Raw genomic sequence first — 17926 nt, 5'->3', positions numbered from 1 at the left:
TCAATTTAAAATGTGAAATTTATGGGTACAAGTGACCTAAGTAGGAGCTGACCTTTGACTTGAGTAAGAGAGTTTGGATTTAAACCCTGCTTTTCTCAACCATAAAGAGTCTCAAGGTGGCTTACAAACTCCTTCCCTTCCTCTCCCCACAACAGACACCTTGCGAGATAGGTGGGGCTGAGAGAGTTCAGAGAGAACTGTGACTGGCCCAAGGTCGCCCAGCAGACTTATGTGAATGAGTGAGGAAACAAACCTGGTTCTTCGGATTAGAGTCCGCTGCTCGTGGAGGAGTGGGGAATCAAACCTGGTTCTCAAGATCAGAGTCCACTGCTTTAACCACTACATCATGCTGGCTCTCTTGGATGTGACATCACATGACACCATGACATCACATGTGACACCACGTAATGCCACATCCCTGCTGAGTTCCCTCCTCAAATTCTGCTCAGGTATTGCTCACAAATCTCTAGAAATTTCCCAAGAATTATTAAAAAGCTGACATCCACAGTACACCAGAATAGTCGACCCCAGAACAAAATGTAAGGATTGCCTTTCCAGTCTTTTGGGAAGGACCTTGCCTAAATCTGTGTTCTTTCTTTTTAAAAAATTATATACACTGGAGTTGATTTGGAAAAACTAAGGCACAATAACCTAGCGGTGGCGAACCTTTGGCACTCCAGATGTTATGGACTACAATTCCCATCAGCCCCTGCCAGCATGGCCAGTTGGCAGGGGCTGATGGGAATTGTAGTCCATGACATCTGGAGTGGGCCAAAGGTTCGCCACCACGGACCTAGCAGAACATTTGTTCAAGGGCTATAATATAGGCACTTAGAAAATGATATGAATATAGTTTTGGGGAGTGGCTTGAACAGCTTTTGAATCGTAATAAGAAACTATCTTTCCTGGTTGTCCAGCTTTCAGTTCGCTGACCAGGCCTGAAGAAAAGGAAATTGGCAAGACTGTCTATATAACACCAAGAGCCAGCTTCTTATTTTTGTTCACTGATAACAAATTCTTGGCTGGACCTGCTGCCTGACCTCAGACTTCCTTCATTATGCTGCTTACTTTGGCTTATTTTCCAGAAAATGGCTGCTGTTGCGTCTCTTAGATTCTCTTCAGCATTTATTTATTTATTTTATTTATTTCTAATAATGTTTTATTAATGTTTACAGTATATTTGACAGACATGGAAAAAAGACACAAAACAAACAGGATTCAGAACAGAAAGCAGCAGAACAAAAAAGAAATACAGTACATCTACCTCAGACTGCATTAATAAATCATAACATAATGGATCCCAATGTGACATTATCAGGGAAACCTTTAAATCACTATGGCTCCTTCCGCACATGCAGAATTATGCACTTTCAAACTGCTTTCAATGCTCTTTGAAGCTGTGCGGAATAGCAAAATCCACTTGCAAACAGTTGTGAAAGTGGTTTGAAAATGCATTATTTTGCGTGTGCGGAAGGAGCCTATCTTTTGTCCACCAGCTCCAGATTGCCTTAATTGGTCAGTTTCTTTTTCTTTTTTAAACAATTTTTAAATTAATGTTCACACAGTATATTTGCCAGGCATGGAAAAAAGGTACAAAACAAAAAGAACTTAAACCAGATAGAAGCAGGACAAAAGAGTAATACAGCACATCTACCCAAAACTGCATTAACATAACCATAAACGTTGCTTTTTTTCTGGGCATCAGTCACTGCCAGAGCGTGCGTTAAGGGAGCCCGCAAGAGCCAGATTCTGTTTCCACCTCAAGGCCAGTGTGGAAAGGGCCTCATTTTGGCCTTGTCTTTGTCGGTGTGGCTGTGATCTTTCAGTAGGAGAATTCTATTGTGGGAACGGAGTAGAATGTCTACAAAATTGTATTTGATCAAGAAATATTAAGTTCGTATGAACCAAAGATTTCTAAGAATCAAAATGGGGTTTCTGTATAAGACACCAGCAGGCCTGCATGTTAGCAGCAGGTCAAAAGTGCATGTTAGAAGCTTGTCAGTGATTATGCAGGCAAGCAAAGATAAACATCTTTAAGATCTTGTCACTAAGGGGCCAACGTGACAGAAGACATATACTTTATAACTTTGTTTTTGGGTTAGAAATGAATGTGATCAGTTAATTTAAAAAGCGTTTTTCTATATATGTTAAATGAACACAGAAATGATAATGAGAGATTCATATTTACTGGTATTTTACTATAATTCTATTGTATTAGAATCGAAGGTATAATTGTTAGAATCAATGTTTGTATAATCTGTTAAAGTTAAAATCATTTCAAACTGGGAAAAGGGAAGTTTTATGATCTCAAGGAATGTCAAACCTACATACCCTGAAGAGGTATCTCTCTCTTCAGGAGCAAACTTAGAAAAACACGTTATTCTTGAAAACCAGAAAAAGGCAGAAGTTAGTTTTATTGCAGCCGTTTGCATATGGTAAGAAGGGACATGAAACTAAGCATATGGAGCAGTATTTAGTGACAAATAAAATAGAGGCTACCTTAATGTATGTGACAAGGAAGCGGAACTATCCAATGGGATTTTAAGGTTCATGCTTATAGCTAAGTAGAAAGGGGTATGGATTGTAATGTACGTGAGTAAAGGGTGCCTGTAGCGTATGTCTTATTGTCCATCTATGAGACCCCAGGACCTTCCTATGGTGGGCCTGTCTCTACATTTTAGGAGAGCACCTTGAAGAGTTAAGCCTTCTGTAATTTTCTATATTCTGCTAAGTAAAAACTGTCTGTTTTATTTTTGATGTCAGATGTCTTTTGCTTTTTGGGGGGAATTTGTCTCTAACCTATCTTTTCTCAAAACAGCTGCACAGGCCGGACTTGAGTTCTGGCCTCACACTATTAACAAGTGCCATCACTTGGTGGAAAGCAATGATGAGACCTGTTTTCCCGGAGTTTCTCAACACTGCCCAGAGGGTAGTGACTGGGAAAGTAGAGTTTGGCGGGGGGGGGGGGGGGGGTGTGAAGTCACTTCCAGGTGACACTCTGGCCCCTTCCGCACAGGCAAAATAATTCGTTTTCAAACCACTTTCACAACTGTTTGCAAGTGGATTTTGCTATTCCGCACAGCTTCAAAGAGCACTGAAAGCAGTTTGAAAGTGCATTATTCTGCATGTGCGGAATGAGCCTCTAGGACAGCAGTCTCCAACCTTTTGATTCTTCAGGCACTCTTGGAATTCTGAGAGGGGGGTCGTGAGCTTTTCTGAGGAGTACCGTGTGTCTGGGCTCCTCCTTAGCCATTGCATCTGGTTCGTGCCCTGACCCCTGGACTGGCTGACCTTCACCTACAAACGCCACCTGACTTGACCCCTGGACCACCTGACCTCTTCCTACAGACATCACCTGCCCGACCTCTGCACTGTTGGACTTGCACCACCTGCCTAGGCACCTGAGCTGCTTAAACTGTGCAACTACTTCTGGGCTGCCTCAGTCATCTGCTAACCTGTCGTGCCCGGACCTCAGCAGCATAGGAGCCGCCCTAGCTTTAAAAAACAGACTCTTTTAGGGGCTTTCCCCCTCTACAGAAGGGAGCTAAGGTCGACTCGGTTCCCTTCAGTGGAGGGCGATTCCAGGCTGTCCCCACAGCAACTGAGTTGGCCCCCTGGAACCGAGCTAAGTGGGCGGGATCATCTTGGTGCCTGTTTCGCTCCTCCATCATGATTGGCGCTTGTGTTACCGAGGGAAACGAGAGCGTTCTTTTTTAAAAAGTTTTTACAGTTTACAGTTGAATTATATGTTGCACCGTCATTGACGACTAGGTCAGAGTCTTGTGACTCATGTCTGCTTCAATCCCGTGATCATGGCACTCATCTGTATCAACTTTTAAAAGTTATTTGAGGCCTTTGCCTAATGCAGAAAATGGTAGGACTTCCGATAGTGAAGAGTCGTAGTTAGATCATTCACAGCAGAACAGGTTGATTTGTCTAAGAATGCAGCTAGAGTGGTTGAAAATGTGATAGAATATATCTGTTGGACTCTCTTGTTTACGTGCTTCATTTATGCCACATTATATCTTTCTCCCCGGTGGAATCCAAAATGGCTCACATTTGGGCTTTCCGCACTACAGAAGGGAGCTAAGGTCGACTCGGTTCCCTTCAGTGGGGGGCGATTCCAGGCTGTCCACACAGCAACTTACTTGGCCCCCTGGAAGTGGGCGGGATCATCTTGGTGCCTGTTTCGCTCCTCGATCATGATTGGAGCTTGTGTTACCATGGGAAACGGGAGCGTTCTTTTTTTTTTTTTTACAGTTTTTACAGTTTACAGTTACATGCCCGCCACGACTCTCCCGTTCTGCACATGCCACAAAAGCGGCTCATGATTGGTTGAACGGATGAGGTGTCGTTTCGATGCTTTTCCACTTCAAAGCGGTATCGACCTTGTTCCGGCAGGAAAGTGTAGTTCATAACTGCGACAAGGATGTCGCAGTTCTGGGGTGGGGGGACTGAGACAAAACAATGTTGAGCTCGGTGGCAGTGGGGATTCACTGAGCCGGACCTAGGCAGAGACCAGCTCAACTCTGTCAGTGGGGAAAGCCCCTTAGTGGCCATTGCTAGGCAACCATAGCAACTGAGGACTGATTTCTCTCAGTGAAAGTCGAAGAGAGGTGGCAAGGGACCTTTCCAGGGGTCTTTTGGCTTTTGAGGGAGGCCTCATTGGGGCCAGGCCTGGCAGCAGCATCCATAGCAACCACTGGGCAGTTGCTCACTAGGCCTTGCTGCTTGCTACTCTTCAAGAACAGTCCTGCTATGAAAGCCAGTGTGATGTAGCGGTTACAGCTTCAGAGTAGGGTCTCAGAGAACTGTGTTTGAGTAGCCATCTTGCTATAGAAGCTCACTGGGGCTCATTCCGCACATGCAGAATAATGCACTTTCAAACTGCTTTCAGTGCTCTTTGAAACTGTGCGGAATGGCAAAACCCACTTGCAAACAGATGTGAAAGTGGTTTGAAAAAGCATTATTTTGTGTGTGCAGAAGGGGTCTGGGTGATTTTGGACCAGTCTAATACTTTCAGCCTAACCTACATCACATGGTTGCTGTGTAGATAAAAAAGAGAGGAGAATAACTAAACTGCTTTGGTTCTCACTTGGAGAAAGGTGGGTTATAAATGAAGCAAGCAAAGAATAAATATAGCTGCATACGGGGGACAGATAAATGACAGATTGTTGAGCAGCTAAGGAGGAGAGAATGAGTCAGGGAAAGGGAAGAGGATAAGGGAGGTGCCAGGGTGAGGCAAAGGGGAAATAATGTGAAAGGAGGGTTGAAAGGAAAAAGTAGTGTGCCCCCCAAGAGAATTCTGGGGTCCTGTTGGGAGACCTGTTTATTCTGGGGTTTGCTTTTGCGGCTTTCTGGTTGTTGTGGGTGGTGGAATGGGTTAATTGCATCTCTAACTGACTTTTCTCTGTCTTTTGTGTAATGCTATATAGTACCAAGTGCTGTCCAAGGTCAGTGCCTGGCTGTCTTCACTGTTATCTCATTTGCTGTTCTTTTGGCAGGCATTCCCACGATGGGGGGGGGGAGGTGCACCCTGCTTTAACTATAGGGGTTTGCGCGGGCAAATCCCAGTTCTGGCTTTAGCCAGGGAAGATCCTCAACATCAATAAACTACTGTTCTTCTACATGAGTTTGTTGCAGTTTTGGGGATTCTGACAGGTCTTTACCATCCAAGTGGGCCTGGCCCATAACTGTGCCATATTTTTCCTAGGTGGAGGCTGCTGGAAGGGGGGGAGGGAAAGATGAAGATCAAGGGGTAGATGGAGGTAGGCTTGCTGTTTGGTGGGAAGGAAAGAAGGAAGTTGGAAAAGGGGAGAGGCAGTGGGTGTTTTCAAGGACGGGAAATAGTAAGGAAGGGCGAAATGAGGCGGCCCTTGTAGGTTCCCGCTTGTTCATGTCTAGTCTGAATCAAGATCGTAAGAGCTCTCTCTGTTTGCAACTGGGTGTGTCGGTTTCTTGTTCTCAAATCCCAACTGCCTTTCTCCAATTAAAAACTTTAGACACCAGCAAAATGTATCCTGATTTTTGATAATCTTATTAAAATCCAATTTTTAAAAAATTGGCCCACAGGGGAAAAAAAAAATTTAATCTCCAGCCAAGGGATGAATGTGATATCATTTTTCGCTATAAGAGCATGGAGTCAGCTCAAAGTGATCTCGAGGGAAGTTATTTTTTGAGGAGAGGAGAAATTGAGACAGGACGTCCAGACAAGTTCCTTAAATTGAAAAATGCGTATTCTGTGTGTGTGTGTGTGTGTGTGTGTGTGTGTGTGTGTGTGTGTGTGTGTGCCACTAATATTTTCAATAGGTTGGTTGTGAAATTTGAAGAATACGGCTAAAAACGTTCGTGGAGATTTCACAAGCGTTTGTGTTGGGACTGTAAACAATGCTGGAGAGTTGCATGAAAACCCTGACAAATTAATTTTTCCATTCAAGTCAACGAGAGCTTGAGTTGCATCCTTATGCATATGGAAACTGGTCTATGAAACTGTTATCTGATGCTTCGGCAAGCCTGGTTGCCAAGAATTTTATGATTAAAAGCTGATGTGGCGGGTGGGTTTTGCACGGTTTGCAGCAGCTTTCTGGCTCTGTCTGTGTGTAATGCAATGTGTAAGTTGCTGTGTGTATGTAAGGCATTGCACCAGTGGATCAAGCGTGCCTGTTGTTTGGTGGGCAGTACCACAGCTTGTCGATTTGGATAGTGGAGTTAGAGCAGCAAAGTGGCCGTCACTAAAAAGTCCTGTGACGTGAAGCTGTATATGTAAACACGGAATACCAATCACTGTTAGAGTGAATGACTCATCAAAGGAACTGGGAAGCTGTTCCATTAGTGGGTATTCTCAGTGGGTTGTTCCATTCTCTTTCCCGGGAGGCAGGAGTGAGAACCCTGGAAGGGACCCCTTCCTCCAGGAAATAATTCTGATTACCCCTGGGACAGCCCTTTATAGGCTTTCTTTGCAGCTGTCCAGTTGGATACTCAGCATCCACTGGATGCTGCAAATCCTGCGCATTTATAAGTTTTGTAATTAGTAGAGACCATCCCTCCTCCTTTAAAAATAAAAAAAAAAAAAAAATCTGGGAGTCTGTTCTATGTCCTCTGTGAGTGGATCGTCTGTATCTGAAAATTGAGTTTTCTCCTGTAAGCATTCACCCTCACTTAGATCCTCTATACCCAAGGGACTGTGTTGAGAAAAGCTAAATGGTCCAGGATCTAATGGAACAGCTCCCGCTGCTGGCTGTTGTGGCCATTGTCTGGTATTCTGGGAAGCCTGAAGTGCCAACCATCACCCACGGAATGTTCGGGCAGATGGGCAGAGCTGAATAGGAAAAACGGTAAACAGCTAATATCTCCAGTTGAATTCAATATTTTTGGAAATCCCTTCTTATTCATTGCCTCGGGCACATGAGGAACCAGCGTGCCGAATTTCAAGTGCGTAGGTTCAGCGTTTTCTGAGTTCCGTTGGAAAACAGGTGAAGTGAAGTCGGGGTTTTAAAGCACCCCATCCATCACGCCATCAGATTACAGATTCCGCCAAAGCAGCTTTTGGGGTTTGTTTTGCAAAACCCGTGGGGAAATCAGATGGCAGTCGATCTCCTAGCGACAGATCAGTTCACGTGAAGAAAATGGCTGCTTTGGAAGGTGGACTCCAAGGCTTAATACACTGCAGAGACACTTCTCCTCCCCAAACCGCATCTTCCTCAGCCTCCTCCCCAAAATTTCCTGGTATTTCCCAACCTGGAGCTGGTAGCCCTAAGCAGGACCCTTCTTATGATTCAGAAAAAGGCACCTGTGGTCCCAAACATGTCCGCTACGAAAGAGGCACTAGAAAGAAACCAGCCAGGACACACCATTCCTTTTGCAGTGTTTTAATACACCATTAGATAGCTATAATACTAGAGGCAAGCCATATATTATCTGGCAAATAAGGCACGTATCGGAATGCCATTTTATGGACAATCGACAGCAGAGGCTTTGATGCTCTTTGAAGCAACCCAGTCGAACTACATCTGGCGCCTCTGAAGTTTATGTCCATAGAAATGTTTTTTTTTCTTCTCCAAGCTGTACAAGTTAATTACCAGTTACAGGACAGAAAAATTATACAACTGAAACTGAAAATAAGTCAGTGAGTACAGCTAGGGTATTTTTTTCTTAAAGTTCATAATAATTAAGCTAAACTAACTGCAGAAATTAATATGATAACAGGGTTAGCAATCACTGCTCTACATAACATTTCAAAGGGAAACGTGAGTCCAGTATTGGATTGAACAGGATTCTCATTTTAGCATTTTTTAAAAACGACAGCACAAAACAATAAAAAATATAATGGTGCTATGTGAAACCATCAAGCATAAAATGCATATAATACGTGCACATGCATATTCTATTATGCTATGAACGCTAAGATAAAAATAAAACACAAAATGCCTATATCAGTCCAACCCTCCCTTTCTTCGTGATTGACGTCGATTGACAGCAGCGTTCGAAGGCTACTACGGCACTACAGATCCACAGCATGTTATTTTTGCAAACTGTGGTGAGCATCGCGGTGTCAAATAATGCTCTTCTCGCCCTCTCCAAGGAGACAGTGTAAAACCAACAGATAAGAAATAACAGAACCCTGTTGCAGAACTTCTGAAAACAAAATAGCGGCTCCTTCTGTCATTTCATACATTACGATGGACACGTCCACGGTCGCTACAGCTTACACTCAACAGGACTCTGCGGTCAAGCTCAGTTTTCTGGAAGGCCTCTCTGTATTTATCACATTTCATCCCTTTTGTTTTAGTGTCCACTTAAAAAAAGAAGAGGTGAATATTCTAAAATCGTAATGTGTGAAGCAACCCTTAGAATACCTACAGCTTAATTCTAACATTTTGCATTGGAGTCTCTGCTGTGCCACTAAAATATGTGGACACAACAGTATCTCTAGCCCCATCAAAAGCAATAAGCTGTTGTTGGAAATCTTTGGGGCTGTTTAGTGTATTTTCCACAAAGTAATAAAGTGATAGCATAACATCTGATTCCTACCAAATCAGTCATAGCTTCTCTAGAAAGGCAATCCTCTTCAAAATACACATATAAATAAACTGAATACACATATTAATATAAGTTCTAAACACTTGAATAATATACTGGTTACTTAATACTGATATTTTCATCCAACCAAACAACAATAATATGGCTTAAAGAATCGCAAGGGTTTTTTCTTCTTGTCAGAATTATGTACCAACTTTCATATAATATTCTATGTAGACAATATTTCCTTCGTAATGTAGTTTTGTTGCATACTTTATACAGACAAAAAGCATTGTAAAAAAAGAAAAAAAGAAAAAGCAAATTCCTTCCATAAATATTTTCTTGAGGATACACCCTTAATTTTGTATAATACTTAAGAAAACTCTTAGCTCTGTTAGTATTCTAGTAGAGAACTGAGGCCCTTTTTTTTGAAAGCTTCAGAGTTGTAAAAACACTTAAAAAAAACCCAAACAGAACAAACAATAGTTTTTTTTAAAAAAGGCCCTCAAATATATACAAAAAAAGGTTACTGCAAAGAGTTTCCAGATAACAATTCAGTATTACAAAGAAATATTTGTAACCATTCAAATATTTTAAACATCAAAAAAGGATTTTCCAAAATACACACACAGTATTAAAAAAACAAACAGAAAGGAACTCTATGTCAAGTATAACTCAAGATAAATACACATTTGCAAGTAAAACTGTAAAATATTTCATAACAAGGGTAAACATTAATATCAATTGACTACATCTATGAACTGCACACGATTGTCCCTTTGATATTCATCCTAAGAAAACACAAACCTTCATTTGTATAGCTACAATTTTGATAAGCTTTATTGAGTGCTTCAGCCCCCTGATATATTCTTTTTTTACCCAGAGGCAGTGGTTTTTTTGTAGAAATAAAACAGACAGGCACTGAGCACTCAGTCGAGTGTAGAAATACTGTTTTAAAGAATGACACTGTGTGGATCGTTTTGTTGTGTGACTAGGAACCTGTGTCAGTTAGCTTACATTTTAACAAGGCCTCTGTGAGCATGCCTTAATGCATACAAATTTTTAGTTCTTAAAAAATGGTTTCGTTTAATTAAAGGGCATTATTGGGCATGACCCAGCTAAAAGGTCAGCATTTTGAAATCCCATTCATTTCCACAGATAAAAGGAGGTTTTCCATGCAAAGACAGGCGGGTTCCGCATGGGCCAAAAACAGTGATGTGAAAACGGTGTGAAAACGGCGTAAACCCTTTTACACTGTTTTAAGCCATTTCACACCGCTTTCACACCGTTTTCACACTGCTGTTTTTGGCCCATGCGGAATCTGCCTCAGACATCGATCTGGCAAGATCAGTCCTGCTTACTCTGACTGGCAGCCACTCTCAGGTAAAAGCTTTTCCTGGACCAGACATTTCAGCTCCCTTTTGGAAGAGAACATACCAAGGAATTAGTCTGGAACCAAGTTATACGTTCGGTGTGCCATCTCTTTATGGGCTTAACTCTGCTCCAGAAATGAGTGGAATTCCAAAGTTCTCCACCTTAGCAGGTTTGAAACAAACCAGATAAAATCCCTTAAAAGAAAAATTAAAGCAGGGGTAAACAAGGAAGTAAGCCAAGCTGATTGGCTTCTATGGCACTATGGTGCAGGTACCACTGACACTGGATCTTACCAGTGATGGGTATTGGTTAATCCTGCAAAATGGCATTGGGGCGGGAGGAGACAGTCGAGCTGACCCCGATCATTGACACTGAAATGTCTGAGCCCAAGGACCCCTGAGGAACTAACAGAGATGTTGGACCTTAGCTGGACTTACCCTTGGCCACTAGTGGCCCTCTAGGGGAGTGGTTGTAAGCAACGTGGCCAATCCACCCCAATTAAAGCAGCCAGAGGTGGTCCCAAATTAAGTCAAGAAAGCAGCACTGTCATTGCCAGTGGAAAAGGTTAATCCTTTTTTTTTGTATTGTTTGCCCAGCTGTTATCTCCCCAGTGGGAGGAAACATACAGGTACCAAAGCAGGTTTCCATATGTTTTCCCCAAAGATAAGGTGACAAGATTGTCACCTTTGTAAGCTCAAGGACCCTGGCAGGCAGGTGGGCAGCCAGGGGGGTGGCAGCATGCCGCATGTCTGTGCTGTAGCCTGTGCTGCAGGAGGCCTTACTACCTTCTGGGGCGCTCCCGGCCGGCGGGAAACTGGGGAGAAGCCCAGAGAGGCAGTCTTGCGCTCCTGTCGGCTTGCGATGTGCTTGTGAGGAGGCAGCCGCATGAAGAGGCAGTGAGGCAGCCTTCCAAAAATCGGGATGGTTCAAAAAAACCCATGATGCGGGACAAATTGTTTTAAGGCGGGACTGTCCCGCCAAAAGCGGGACGTCTGGTCACCATACCCAAAGAGCAAAGACTGGTTTAAAGGCTGGAGGCCGGTTCTCTCCCAGCACTGCTTTCTCAACCAAATTCAGTCCCTGTTAGGGTAATTCTGACTTAGCAAGTCATCTAATTCGGCCAAAGACTTTAACACTAAGCACACTTTAGTTTCAGCAGAACTTCTAGGAAAATGGAATTTGGCTCAATAATGGAAATGCAAACGGGACCCCTTGGAAGTTAGTAATGGCAACCGAATTCCGAAGGCCAGTCCACACAGTGTTAAGTGTGACATACGGCACGATGCGATTTGTTCTGTCGTGGCTGACTGTTTTAGAAAGCCCTCTTCACAAAGATAAGAGCACACCGGCATTTTACCCGCGAAACTCTTGGGTTACCACTTTATGCATAACGGAGAGGAATTAAAAGACTACTTCTGGGCTAAAAAATGGGGAAGTCTCTGGGTGTGATTTACAAGAAGTGCATTAGGCACGTGACTGGGCATTTGGGATGCACGCTTGTAGTCCTTCATATGCAAACCAGCCCTTATTTTTAACACATGTTGTCAAATAGCTTCCAGATTTTCAAGCTGTTTTGATAGCAAAGCATTTTTTTTGGCATTCGGCATAAATGGATGTGACGTAACAGCTCTAAAATTTCACTAGAAATATGTGTGTATATACACATACGTATATAGATTATTATATGGCTCTCTTGGCAAGCATACTTTTATGGCCGCTGCCCCCTCCTCAACACTAGAACAGAATTAATACTGATGTTAATGCTTTCAAAAGCCCCTTGTCGTTTCTGTGCAACCCAAGATAACTACCATGCCATGGTTAAGTCATAAGGCAATCCTGTGTATACTTTCTCCAGTCTAAGGCCATTGAAACCAGAGGGCTTAGGCAGAGATAACTGTGCGTAGGACTGCAGGGCAATCGTTTTCTTGCCTCTGACCTTGATTACGTAAACAAAGCAAAGGCAGAAGTTTGCAGGTTCTCCCGTGTCCATGTAAACAAGATTCAATGTAAAGTTGGCCTCCTTTTTCTTATGTAGTTCACTCACTTCAAGAGGTCACTGTGTTACCTGTACATTTTCCCTAACTAAGTTAAAGGAACTTTCATCAATTTGAAACTAAAACCTTCCCCACCCCCAAATTATATTGACGGGCCCTGCGAGGCAGGCCTTAGTGACTAACGTTGCACGTTTTACTGAGGCCTACAGAGATTTCATGTTTTCCCCGGGCTAATATGATCAGTCCTTAGCCAGCTTTAGGCCAAAATCTGGCAGGCCCTGTGAACTATTCTGTGGATTCTGAACGGCTAAAACGGCCTGTAGGACATCTGCTTAGTGAGCATAAGGAAAATAAGAGGACTTTATGGCGTTGGCCATATTTTGTTATCTTTACAACAAAGCACATTACTGGAATAAGGCACAGGCAAGGAGGGTGTACCCATTCCTTTGCTGCCAATGGGTGTGATGGGTCTGGATAAACTTTCTCCTCTGACCCCACAACTAGTAGGGTAGGACTTCAGGATAGAAGAAGAAGAAGAGTTTGGATTTATATCCCCCCTTTCTCTCCTGCAGGAGACTCAAAGGGGCTGACAATCTCTTGCCCTTCCCCCCTCACAACAAACACCCTGTGAGGTGGGTGGGGCTGAGAGAGCTCCGAGAAGCTGTGACTGGCCCAAGGTCACCCAGCTGGCGTGTGTGGGAGCGCACAGGCTAATCTGAATTCCCCAGATAAGCCTCCACAGCTCAGGCGGCAGAGCTGGGAATCAAACCCGGTTCCTCCAGATGAGATACACGAGCTCTTAACCTCCTACGCCACTGCTGCTCCTACGCCACTGGATAGAGATAGATCAGTGGTTCTCAACCTCCCTAATGCCGTGACCCTTTAATACAGTTCCTCATGTTGTGGTGACCCCCAACATTTATCCATTTTACAGATGGAGAACACTGATGCGAGAGTCTTAGGCGACCCCTGTGAAAGGGTCCTTCAACCCCGGAAGGGGTCCCGACCCACAGGTTGAGAACCACTGAGATAGATGATAGCTTTTCCCCCACATCCAGAATGTTGAAGGTTTGGTGGCAGTCATCTCCCTACACAAAATCCTACACAATCAGTTTAGCTAGCAGTTACAATGGGGCAAAATAAACAAGGGTGAAAACTGTATGAAACATATTCCGTCATCCTTCCTCTAGCTCTCTTGAAGATGGCTGTCTGTTCCCAGTTCAAAGGTTGGCCTGTAGTAGGGTGTGCTAGCTGTATGGGGGGGACATATATTTTACTTGTGGAATGATCAGTCTCCGGCATCTCTGGCTGAAAAGTCTGGGAAAAACCTTTGTCTGAGATTCTGGAGCTAATTATAGTGGCTATAAGGGCGGTGTTCATGGGTTTAACCCCCCCCCATTACATGTCTGGGGTGGGCGGGTGCTCCTGGGGCCAGGCAAAGGCGTCAGTCCCACTCCCAATGAGAGCCCAGATGCATGCTGGGGTGGGGTGGGGTGCAGGGAATTGAGGAGCAGAACTAAGAGGAAATAGCCATCCACAGGCAGCCGGCGCCATGCACACTTGCAAGAGCTTCACAAACCAGCCGGACCCGGGGAAAGAAAGTCTAAGCCTCTAAGTGAGAGCTCTAGGACTCAAATCTGCTTCATGAGGCTGAGACTTTCTTTCCCGGCCCGGCTGGCTTGCTAACGTCTGGCGATGCGATGCCGGCTGCCGTCAGCGGGTGGCTTCCCTTAGTTCTGCTGCGTGCCGGGCGGGGGGCAGGGCTTGGGGAGGTGTGGCCACGCCCCCAGGGGTGGGGGGCATGGCCACGCCCACACATCCAACATCACTGGTGGCTGGACCAGCGATATGACCCAGTTATCAAGCTGTATTCCCACTATCCAGCAACAACTTTGCAGGAGAATCAAAACCGTGCGCACTCACAGTAAGAATGGGGTCAGTGAACCGAGAGGTGCAAAGATAGATCGCCCAGTCCTTTTTATGATATTAATGTCTAGATGTGGAAAATATCAGTCAAATCAGTGATGTCCTGCCATATTACTGCTAATAAAAAACAGTCAAGCAAATTTTCAGTCTGTGGTGCACCGTGTGACATTATTTCCAGGTGACCCGGCATGAGATGAGTTGACACTAAAATACACAGTTAAGTTTATCTCCCCCCGCCAGAGATCCTGTCCAAAACCTCTGCTGATAGAAGGCACGTCCATCAGCAGAGTTGAGATTTCTCTGCCTCACCTTGCCACTGCAACCCAAAATAAGCATAAAATGGGACAGAGGACACTGAAGCCGTTTCTGCACGGTGGCAGAAGCAGCTGGCCACCGGCATAATTTATGCCAGTGGAGCCTCAGGACCAATCACATGGTCCCATGTGGGCAGTCCCAAAGCTGCCTTGACGCAGGAGTGGCTCCACTGCAGAGCCTGCCCCAGTTGGGTTGTTGTGTGCACCTACACAGCACTACTCCCTGCTCCACAAAGCTCTGGATGGAGGGATGCATGCATGCACGCCCTCATGGCGTGGATGTGTCTCTTCCTGTCAAACTTCACTGGAGAAAAGGTAGGTTACCTGGCACAAACTTCAAGCGCTCACTTGTTTTACTCATGCGGTTATGATTCATGCACGCCATGTGAAGGCAGCCACTTTCCAAAAAACTCACTCAATGAAAGCAGTGTTTTCCTGCCATTTTGGGAGAGTGAGCACTTGGCGTATTTGCCGTGAACAGCGTCCCAAGGGATGGATGTTTTTTCACCATCCCTCGGTATGTTACGAACCCACGTCTGAGAAACAGCCTGAGAGAGGTGGCAGTCAGAGATTGCCCCATGGCTCTGACCTACTGATTTTCAATGTGCTTTTAAGGCACAGGTGTCAAACTCGAGGCCCCTCAGATGTTATGGACTACAGTTCCATCATCCCCTGCCAGCATCATGCTGGCGGGGGGGGGATGGAGTGAGAACTAATGATCCATGACATCTAAGGAGGGAGCGCGAATACAATGCTAGAAAATAATAACCAAAGGCGAATTAGCCCAGCTCTTTGGGCACTATTTTCAAGCATAGCTAGCATGGCGCAACTTTGCTTTGTGATAAGACTTCTTTCTTAATATTGATGGTGTGACTGTCTATTTAAGGCAGACAGGAAAAACTGGCAGGGAAAATATCCTTTACACTTTTGTATGAAATCTCAGTAACTGCCTCAGCTATACACAATGCAACATTTGCTAAGAAATTAATACAGTCAAAGGTGGGTCATGACAGTTTTAACCATCAAATTAGGAGGTAGGAATTGGAGGTAGAATTTAAGCAGCAGGCTAGAAAATGCCATAGAAGGTTGTGGGGGATATTCGCCTTACAATGAGTAACAGTTAATTTTTCTCTTCTCTGGCCTGTCAGTTTGCAAGGCTGATTTGGTAAACCTACAATATCAGAGTTTGGCACATCATGTATGGCCATTGAACGGAGACCTGCTATACCCTAAGGAACTCTTCACCAGCACAGCAAGTTCTGTGAATGAGCTTGTGGTTTACCACATAGCAAAATGGTGGCCAAGAAAGCAAGTGAATTGCATGGTTTCACCCTGCCCCTGCGAGTTCTATCATGAGCGTACAAAGCTACCTGATACTGAATCAGATCCTTGGTCCATACAAATCAGAGTTGTCTACTCAGACTGCCAGTGGGTCGCTAGGGTCTGAGGTGGAACTCTTTCACATCACCTAGCACCTGATGGTTTTAGCTAGCGATGCCGGGGACCGAACTCACGACTTTCTGCATGCCAAGAAGATGCTTTGCCAGCTGAGCCACGGCCTCTCCCTTCCTCTTGTTATATTTGGTGTCTCCAGGCCTATTCAGGAAAGGAGGCCACTGAGAAAGCCCTTCACTGTAGTGGCGTGTAGCTCCACCACCCATCACTTTTTCCCAACCAAATCAAATGTAGATCCTTCATTCCAAAAGCATACGGGTGCTGACCTGGAAACTACATGGTTAAAACAAAAGCCTCTTCCTTATGGTGAATTAGTTTTGGCTTGTTGCCTGCATTTGTTCTGCTGACCCTATTTTTAAAAAACGGCTACCGGGTTTGATAAACGTTAGGATTTGGGCCGCCTCTTGCATAGCAAGTACATACAGACAGGAATTACGCCTAGGGCTGTGGTGGCGAACCTTTGGCACTCCAGATGTTATGGACTACAATTCCCGCATCAGCCCCTGCCAGCATGGCCAATTGGCCATGCTGGCAGAACTGATAAAATTATGAAGATCCATAACACCTAGATGCCAAAGAACCGCTCCTGCCTATTTAAAGGGACTCTATTGGTCAACAACAGCCTGACAAACGGATGTACACTTGAACACACTTACTCTGAAGTAGGCTCCTGTGATTTTGAAGCGGAGCGTGCTTCTGAACAAACCTGCTTAGGGACCTGCTGCCTTACATATGTCCTGCTCTAGTATTCCGTTTCCATACAAACAGCTCCCTCAAACAATCATTCACTTTGTCTTTTGAGCCCTCGCATTCTACTCGTCTAAACCCTATATAAAAGCCACTTCAGTGGTCCGGAAGGCTTAGAAAACATGCAACCACGCGGAACATTCAAACCGACCTTAAAATCAAAATTAATGGACACCCTATATCCTAGCAAGCTGGAGTTCATCCGCGATCCCTTTCCAGAGTTGCCCACTGTGGGTGGATTCTGCATAGGTGGAGTCCAGGAGATAGAAGCACGGGTGTAGGACGTGATATAAACAGTTTGATGTGGCGGGGAGGACGTGGGGGACTTTGCACATGTTCTATTCCCAAAATGAGCTTGGCCCGTTTTATTCCCCTCAACCCGGGATTTTTGAAGATAGCCAAAGCAGCAATCCTTTTGCACAGTTCTGGGGTGGAGGCATTCCCACGTGAACACAATAGGCAGGAAACACTTTATTTCCCTCCCTTCTACCCATTCACTTTAAATTCCACCCACTGTCAGGGAGAATCTGCCCACCTGCCATTCTGTGCAGGTAGCTCAGCAGGTTATGGGAAGATTCTCTGAGCGCCCGACAGGGTTCAAAGTCCCCCTAGTATGTTTTCTCCCCGTGGCAGCGAATATGACCGAGCTGCAGCAACACGTTCACTATTGCCTAGCTGTTGCAGGCAGGTCCCTTTTTCTTTTCTTTGTTTGTGTGTGTTGCACATGTGCAGCTACGCAGGAAAGCTGATCAGATTGTGGGACAATTGGCATGACTGTGGGAATTCATTTCTGTATGCCTGTGCAGCTACGCATGTGTCGCAGGAAATTTAGCCAAAAAATAAAATAAAATAAAGCGTCTCTGTGCAAAAGCAACCAGGATTGTTTTCATCAGCTCCAATTGCTGCCTGAATGGGTGGAAGTCACAAATGTGAATGGGGAAAAAGGAAACCAGATTTTTTTTTAGAAAGATCACAACCCGTTATACAGATGCTGTACGGAATCCACTGTGGTCATGTTGGCCTGAATGCCCACGGAACCCATTTTGCTGATGCCTGCAGAAGCTGTTAATATCATCTATCTACAACCCCATGCGATCG

This window comes from Sphaerodactylus townsendi, linkage group LG08, assembly GCF_021028975.2.
Source record: "Sphaerodactylus townsendi isolate TG3544 linkage group LG08, MPM_Stown_v2.3, whole genome shotgun sequence".
In the NCBI taxonomy this organism is placed as follows: Eukaryota; Metazoa; Chordata; class Lepidosauria; order Squamata; family Sphaerodactylidae; genus Sphaerodactylus; species Sphaerodactylus townsendi.
This window is presented reverse-complemented; position numbering follows the sequence as displayed.